Consider the following 9,358-nt stretch of genomic DNA (forward strand, 5'->3'; position numbering starts at 1 on the left):
AAGAAGTCATGCTTACCGCCCAAATGGAATGGATTGCTTACTCTTCTCATCAAGATTTTGGCGGAGAGGAGTGATGGGTCTGATGGTACCAACAAGGGTTTTCTGACCCTCCTATACGGTCTTTACAACGGTATCAATCTCGAATATGGGTCGATTATCTGGTCACAGGTGGTGCAAAGCCTCAACACTTCAACGAGGCACTTTGAAATTTCGTGTGGTCGATTCTGGACTCTCATTACACGAAGAGCGATTGATACTTTGTAGATTCCGGTAATGAAGGATGTCGTAGTCGCTTTTGTGGCTACGTTTCACACCAAGAAAATCATCATTTCTGATCCTACAAAGTTCCCTCACAATGGCTCTATACCTGAGACAATGTACAGGTGTATCTCAGCCGAGAGTAAGGTCATGGCTGAATATCACAAGATTCCTCCCAAGGCACCGAGAGTCTTATCTCCAGATCAGCAGGCTGCCTTGGATGCTGTGGAGAAGCCTGGAAACTGAGGAAAAAGGGCTACTACCAAGAAAGGGACAACCGAGGATGATAAGTCTAAGTCAAAGAAGCGAAAGTCTGAGAAAGGGGATTCTTCTAAGCCAAAGAAGATTAAGAAGATGGCAAAGAAATCCAAGAGTCCCTCTCCTTCCAGATCAGAAAACGATGAGGAGGATGACGAAGAGGAAATTCATCATGTATCACCGAGTGGTAACACGCCTCCCCGATCCCCCACTCCAACCGAATCTCTTCATGCCAAACTTCCAACACCACATCCATCACCGAAACAGACAGTTACTAAGTCAATTGACCCCAGTATGTCTCTGGACCTTAGATCTAAAGTGTGAGCGTGCTTAAGTGCGGAAGCCATTAAGCACTTATGAAGAAAATAGGACTTGCGATGGTACGCCCCACGTAGGGAGATGTAAGCCCTGCATACCCAATCATCCACCTCAATGGTGCATTATGCATAGCTTCATGTACGTTGAGTGTACATCCTGAGTACGCCCCACATACGCAGCAGTAGTGGACCTCTTCGTTTTGGACTTTAGTTTTGGGCTCGGATTGTCTTGGGCCATGTTGGGCCATCTGGATTTTATGGTTTGGGATTTTGTCTTGTTACTTTCTTGGGTGAGAGCCCACAAAGGAATTAGGCCCAATTTGGAAAATTGGGCATTATTTGGGCCATAGATGTTTATTTTAGGATTTTGGGCCTTTAGTCATCTAGTTTGGGCCTTAGATTTGGGCCAAGCTTGTAGAAGGGTAAAAAAGTTTTTTACCCTAATTTGAACTCATAGTGTGAGTCAGGGGATGGATATTGATGGATTGTCGTCATGGTATTTGATAACGCATGGATTTTCAGCTTATCTGCAGTCAGAGTCTATCTGTGGGATCAGCTGTGATGGGGGTGTTGTCTTGATATTGACAGTTCGGTGATCTGGCAGCCAGCAGGCAAGGATCATCTTTATGTTTCGGTAGCGTGAGGTGAGTTTTCCACACTATACTTACGAGTTGAAGGCACCAAGGCCGACCCTTTAGATTCAATATCATGTTACGCATGCTATTGTTCAGTAATGATTTGTTAGATCGGTATCCAGGTTTTTAGGATGATGCTATGTTTAGTGATCTGTAGATCTTCCTGTCTACCTGTAGACTGTTTATATGATTATCTGTTATGTGTCGGCATTTTGTGTTAATTTGAGGTTGTACTACTCCGTGTTATAGCCAACAAACCTAGGAGCACTCTAGATATGAGCTGAGGACTGGGTGGTATGCCAGACTCATACTGAGGGCTTGAAGGTATTTCATCCCGAGGATGACTGGACCTGTTGTGTATTGGCATTCCAACCCGAGGGTTGATTTGGCCTGGGGTATTCCAACCCGATGGTTGATTAGACCCGATATGATAGTATGGATTGTGGTGAGACTGGGCTGCTTTGTGTGTCATTCAATATGCATGGGATATTCCAATCCGATGGTTGAATGGGCCCAACATCTTTGGTATTCCAACCCGATGGTTGACTGGACCAAACCCCTTATGATACGAGGGTATTCCATCCTATGGATGACTAGGCCCATCGTAGACATGCTTGGTATTCCAGCTCGAGGCTAATTGGACTAGGCATGAGTGTCTGAGCATGGCTGTCGTATATGTTGTTTGTTTGTGTGGTGGTATTTTGGGGAAACTCACTAAGCTTTGTGCTTACAGTTTTTTTGGTTTTAGGTTCTTTAGATGATTCGAGGCGAAGGCGAAGGCGTGACCGTACACATCCTTGGTTTTACATCAAATTGGATCTTGAGAGACTTTGATTTTAAATCATGTTTTGGAAACAATTTTTTTTCTAAATACTTTGTTAATAAATGAGTTGTTTTGAAAAGTTTAAATTTGTTGAGATTTTTGGGTTGTTAAAAGTTGGTATCAATGCCTTGGTTTGAGTGAACTGGAGGAACACTCGTGTGAATCCAGTCTGAAACTAAGGAAAAAGGGGTTTTAAAACTGGTTTTCAAAGTAAAGATTTTAAAAATAACGTTCAAAGTTGCTTACAAAATAACCCAAATTACCACATTGTTATTTGATCTTGTGATATGTTAGAACATCATGCTAGTGATAGGCAAGGGGTCTTCAGGAATTGCATGATAGAATTTCCTTATTATGTAATGCCTTATCTCTTATAGAATCCTTGATTGAACGTGGTATGACTCTTTCGCGTGTGAATTGGCTATTAAGTGAATACGCTAAGTCACATATTGTATGGTTTAAATGATCTTAGGAGAAGGGGGTTTGGTCCTGTTCTGTAGCTCTTGTCTGAGTCCAACCGTTATGGGATTCAATCTATTAGCCTAAGATTGTTTAGACTATGGGGTATGTGATTGTATTCATCCAATAGTCATCTGGCACCAATAAAGAATCGCACGACAGTTAGTGGTATGGTGAGTCGTATGGGGTCAGCTGGCCAGTTGCGTTATTGGATAAGGAGGCGGTGGTATCCCTTGCATGGGTGCGGTTCATAGCAGGTCGGTGTGAGGATTGATTAGCCACTCTTAAGAGATTGAGGGCAAGGAGAAGGTGCGCTCGTAATGCGGGCACTACAAGAAAAAGACCCTTTTACGACGCGCAAAACACGACACACTTTGATTTATGTTACGCATTAGAGAGCGACATTAAAAAAGTGTCATCTCTTCAAAAAATTTAAGGATTTAGGTCGCGCATTACTGAGTTCCCTTAAATTAGTGTCTCATGTAAAAATATTAAAAACACAGAGCGCACCTATAATAAAAAGGGCGTCCTCTACAAATGTTGCTTTATAATTTTAATAAACGCACGTTTCAGGGACTCCTTGATAGGTAAGGGGGGAAACTAAATCCCCCAAAATTTTGAACACCCGCTTCCTCTTCCTCTCTACTCTCTACACCTGCCAAATCGACTTCATTATCTCCCTTCTTTCTCTCTGCAAACCCCTTCCTCTCTGATCGACTTTCACTTCCTTCTATGTGCAAACCCTATTCAAACATAACACATTTGAAATAGTAATATCTTCTTTCACAAAATAGAAGATTGATCGAAGAATGATTTTCTTTTGATGAATCGGACATCACCAACAACAATAGCTTCCATCACAACTTGTGTTTGCTTTCAGACTCCACCGTTACAACATCGCACCACAACACCAGCCCTGAGCCACCACCACACTGCCTTCGCAACAGCCCAGAACCACCACTACACCACCACAGGTCTTTCAACAAACCCTAAAAAGTCGCAATCAGTTGTCGCTCTACAGATTTAACAGTTTTGGTTAACGTCTCTTATTTTAAATTACGATGCCAAACGCTTCCAAAAGTCATCATCCTCGGGGACAGCAGGTCAGTTGTTTTTGTTAAATCTGGGTTTATTTTGGGGTTATCTACTTGATTGGAGTTGAAAATCGTTCTCACTTGAACCTGATCTCGATTCTTATGTTGTCAAAAAGAAAAGTTCGATTTCATGCTTGTGTTGGTGAAATTGGTTATTGATTGTTTCATAGATTTATTATAGATTACTATAGGAGAAACAACTTGATATAAATCACGATCTCCGACTATAAACTATCATAAAATTTGTGTTTTTGACAATTCCTTTCTGACCTAGCTTCTGAACTTCCTAAATATTGGTGTTTCTTTCTGAGTTATCCTTTGAAGATATTTCTAAGGCAACTGGAAATTTCTCTGCCTCAAATATAATCGGACAAGGAGGATTTGGTATCGTGTATAAAGTAACCTTGAAAAATGGATCCATCGTTGTTGTAAAGCGTGCAAAAAAGGTTGGATTTTCTATTAAATAGAAAACTAACACTGCCTCCATAATAGAAATAAGATACATTTAGACCTTTTTGTTGGTAGCATAAATGCCAAATACCCTTGTAAACAAAGATTTATATCAATTTGTGACTAAATTGATCAATGCATTTACTTATGCTTCTTGTAAATCTAGTCTCAATATTAAGATGTTTATGCTGCTTATTTCTTATGGCAGGACAATTTTGAAAGAGGGACACCAGTGGAGTTCAGAAATGAAATACAAACATTATCAAAGATTGAACATCTAAATCTTGTCAGATTCTATGGATATATAGAGCATGGAGAAGATCGTATGATTTTGGTAGAATACGTCGCCAATGGTACACTTCGTGAACATTTAGATGGTAAAGCCATTACTTTCTTCAAAAGGGCAATTTCGTATTTTCACTTTGTGCATGAAGTTTATATGCATAGAATTGATCCTTTTCAGGTAAATGTGGAAGTGGGCTTGAAATTGGAGAGCGTCTGGATATCATGATCGATGTAGCTCATGTAATTACATATTTGCATACGTATACAGGTATCCTTCAGTTAACATTCTTGAAAGATTGAAATATCAAGAAGTCTTTAACAACCGGTTTTTCTTTTTCAGATCTACCAATAATCCACAGAGATATAAAATCATCTAATATACTGATTACGGATAAACTACGTGCAAAAGTGGCTGATTTTGGATTTGCACGAATAAGTGTTGAAGATCCAGGAGCCACTCATATATCAACTCAAGTGAAAGGAACTGTAGGGTAGTTGGATCCTGAATATCTGAGTACTTATCAGCTTACTGATAGGAGTGATGTTTACTCTTTTGGGGTTTTGCTTGTGGAGATGGTGACTGGAAGACTACCGATTGAGATAAATAAAGCTCCCAATGAGAAATTGACAATAAAATGGGTTAGTGTTTCTGATATTACAAATATATGTGTTCATTGATTAAAAAAGCTTAAAAGGCAAAATGTGTTTGGTTGCAATGCAATGCAGGCGTTGCAGAGACTAAAAGGAGGGGAGGTGGTGTTGGCGATGGATCCAAAGCTAAGGAGGAATCCGACAGCTCTGATGGTGGTGGAGAAGGTGTTGAAACTGGCCAGACAGTGTCTGGCCCCCACCAGACAATTAAGACCCTCCATGAAGAGATGTGCAGAGATCTTGTGGAGAATCAGAAAGGATTATCATGAGTATAGTGAGGTCATGGAGGCTGCAAATCATTCTGTAAAATTGCCACCTCAAATGGTTGACAGGAAGAATCGCATTGAATTCTTTGGGATTGAAGAAAGCACCAACCAAAGATTTCAATCTGCATGATTGCTGATATTGAAATTGTATAAAAAGAAAGATGGTTTTTTGTATGTAGAGAGGATATATATTTGATTAAGTTTTCAGAAAGAAACAGTTCTTTTAAATATTTTTTAGTTTTTTTTGTCATTTTGTGGCTTGATAATTTTGATTAAGTGGCTAACCTATTTTTCATTAGGTTCATGTATTGGGTGCTGGTGATTTTCAGGTGGGCAAGATTAAAGTTCTCAGGGATCATAAAGCTGATGATATCAGATTCAATATTTTTGGCATTCCCACTTATTGTGCTAACCAGCGTGAGGTTGATACTCATGTATCAGATCATTAATGCAATCATGAGTGGGAGAGATGTTCTTGTGATCATGGTTGCTGGTGGAGGCAAAAGTCTATGCTATCAACTTCCATCTGGTTTACATCATGGAATTGCTCTTGTTGTTAGTCCTTTACTTTCTCTTATTTAGGATCAGATGCTTATTTTTGTTTTTGTTAATATTCTATATCCTTTACTATTGATTACCTGATTATAAACTCTAATTAAGATTTTTTTTGCTTTAGGTCATGGGGTTAACTGCATTAGGGATCCTAGCATCTATGCTTACCTCACCAACTAGTGAAGTTTATATACAAAGCTCTTGAAAAGGGAGAAGGGGATCTTAAAGTATTGTATATTACACCAGAAAAAGTCTCCAAAAGCAAAAATTTGTGTTAAAACTTGAAAAATGCCACCATGTTGAACGTCTTTCCTTGATCTCAATTGATGTACACTCACTCTTTTTTTCTTAGTTTTTATAAAGAAATATAATTTTGAAAATTTAAATTTCATATCTTTTTGAATTTTTAGGAAGCACATTGTTGTAGTCATTGGGGACATGACTTTCGTCCATATATATATATATATATATATATATATATATATATATATATATATATATATATATATATATATATATATATATATATATATGAATAATGGTAAATGAATATTCGATTAGTTTGTATACTTTTAACTTTTAATATCTGCCAGCTGATTTACTTGATATTGCTATATGAAATGTTACAGGTCATCAAAACTTTACTCCCATATCCTATGAAGAAGGAGCCTTTACCTGTTGAAAATATACCAATCTACATACATGCTACCAATCTCCTCTGCTATGGCTGAAACTTGTGCCTTAATTTTCAGAAAATCTACAAACAGTATATAATAAGTTAGTTTCAACAAGTAACTGTTACATACTACTTTGTTCTATTCTTATTTATAATAATTCACTCTTGTATTTTTCTGTCTAGTACTTTATCTAATCTGTTAACTTTACTTGCTTTCTTTTTTTAGAGTTTATACAAGGTCATTCATGACTTCTCTTGATTTGCAGGTTTGTTAAGTTCATTTTGTTTTCTGATGCAAAAAAAGTGGCTAATATCTTTGTGTTAGTTGTGTTGTGGTGTAGTTGATATTGATTAATGATTAGTTGATATTGTACAACTGACATGATTATTGATTAGGTGAAATTGATTTGAATATGGTTGATTCCACTTTCATACATACCATGTGTATTATTAATTAGTTGATATTGATATTGTACACCTGACATGATTATTGTGTAGGATTTCCGTGTTGTTCTTGATAAAGAGTTGGGATTGATATTGAAGCTAAGAGACATGATGAAGGGTTTTAGAGCTTCTTCAGACACCTTAATGACAAGTTACTTAAACAAGAAGGTGCCCCTTTATAGCAATGTAGTATTAGGTTATATTGTTAGGGAAAACCTCTTAATAACAATGTAAATTTAATTTATATATTGTAAGAAATAAAATTGTATGACATTAAATTTTATGCAATGTATTGTATTTTTTGTATATGGTATTTTATTTTTATTATGAGACATTAAATGAAAATTTAATTTAAAAACTAATAAATATATAAATATTTTTTTTAAACATTTAAATTTACGATACGCAAAAATGTGTGTCATCTTCATTTATGACATGGCCTTTCTTGACAGGGGCTTTCTTGATACGCATTGCGTGTCATTAACACGCACGTCGTAAGGTCACGACACGCGAATGTGTGTTGTCTTTCTTTATGACAGTGCTTTCCTTGATACGCATTGCGTGTCGTAAACGCGCGTCATAATTGCGCGTCGTAAATGAGTGTCGTAAATGCGCGTCGTCTATAGACGATGCGCAAAAGCGCGTCGTCTCTCTTTATGACAGGGCCTTCCTTGACGCGCATTTGGGCGTCGTCTGAGCCTTTTACGACGCACAATGAGCTTCGTAAAAGGCTGTTTTTCTAGTAGTGGGGGAGTCTGAGATCGAGAGTTCATATGAGAATATGTCTGATTTTATTGTGTTTTAGCATCAATCATCTTCTCTGCTCAGATGCTGCTTGCTTTGTGCTTTGTGGGACCCATGTTGATGAGAGTTAACCGTCAAGTGAATACAATAAAATTACATGCTATGAAGGTTAAATAACCTTAGAATGAAGGACTCAGACCTATTGCAGAGCTATTGTTTGAGTCCATCTGTTGTAGGGCTGAGCCCTTCAGTCGATGGGTTATTTAATCTTGGTTGCATGTAATTGTATTCATGAAGTGGTTAACTAACATTGATAGGGGTCCTTTAGCAGCTGGTGGCAGAGGGCGTGTGGGTGGATCCTAGGATGGCATAGGGAGTGTTTTAGTGCGGTTGTTTCATTGTTGAGTAGGTCTCAGGAGTATTCTGTGACTAGTACTTAGAAGACCCGAGATGATCCTGGAGGAAACTATGGATAGGTGTGGAAGGTAGTATTGGGCCCGTACTACTGGAAGCACAGGATCCATACTCAAATCAAGGAAGGTTTTGGGGATTCTAAGGGCTGGTCGGGGAAGATAGCATAGTTGGATACCATGATTCACGGTTGTGTTTCTGTTAATGTTAATCTTTTGGTTGTGGCTGCTTATGTATGCAAATGGATATGGTAAGTGTTTTGAGCCCCAATGGCATTATTGATTTGGGTTGTTTGGTGTAGACCTATTGAGCTTTGGTTTGAGGCCTCAAAGGTTTTGCTAGAGGTCGGGTATTCGTGTTGTGAGACTCAAGTAGGGGACGATGATTATGATCTTCTTAGGTTTTGCAGTTGGAAGTGGATTGGAATGTTGTTGTCTGTGGCAAGGGTTATGCCCTTTTAGTTTTCCCGAGTTTGGAGAAGGAGTGAGAAGGATCGTAACTTCCAGCCGAGATTCAGTGGTCGGGCTAATCTGTCATCAAGTTCACTATGTTCTAAGTTCCATTAGTCTTCAGGTATGTTTACTATCAGTGGTGGAATTCGTTCAGTCTCAATCAAGTTTGGGATCTTGTTTCGACAGATCGTGAGGATGTTTTCTATTATTGATTGAGGTTTTATTTCGGTTATCCATGGTGTTTCTTTTCTATTTGGATGAGATTATGGGCTTCCTAAGTATATGTATGGGGGTATTTTATGTGAGCTAGGCTAGATAGCACTGGAGCACTTGGTTCGAATTATGTACTTGGTTCTCTTGGGTTTTAGCTTCCGGATTAGATCAAGACTGCAACCGATATCCTATTCGTGGGTCGTGTGTGGTCATGTTTTCGTAAGGTTTTGCTTTAGTAGCGATTTTATGGTGCCTAGGTGGTGTTGTAAGGGATTTGATTAGGTCCTTTCGAGGCAATGAAATGAGATGGGTATCTTCAGGCCCGGGGTGTTAGGCGAATGATGTGATGACGACAAGGATGGTGTGATAT

The 9,358-nt window shown here is 38.5% G+C and overlaps 1 pseudogene; it reads left to right on the top strand.

The window, feature by feature from the left end:
• Positions 1-612: 612 nt before the first annotated feature.
• On the top strand, positions 613-5,626 carry LOC145076391 (calmodulin-binding receptor-like cytoplasmic kinase 1; annotated as a pseudogene).
• Positions 5,627-9,358: the final 3,732 nt, after the last annotated feature.

Source organism: Lactuca serriola, chromosome 9 (genome assembly GCF_051521515.1).
Source record: "Lactuca serriola cultivar US96UC23 chromosome 9, Lser_US96UC23_V15, whole genome shotgun sequence".
In the NCBI taxonomy this organism is placed as follows: domain Eukaryota; kingdom Viridiplantae; phylum Streptophyta; class Magnoliopsida; order Asterales; family Asteraceae; genus Lactuca; species Lactuca serriola.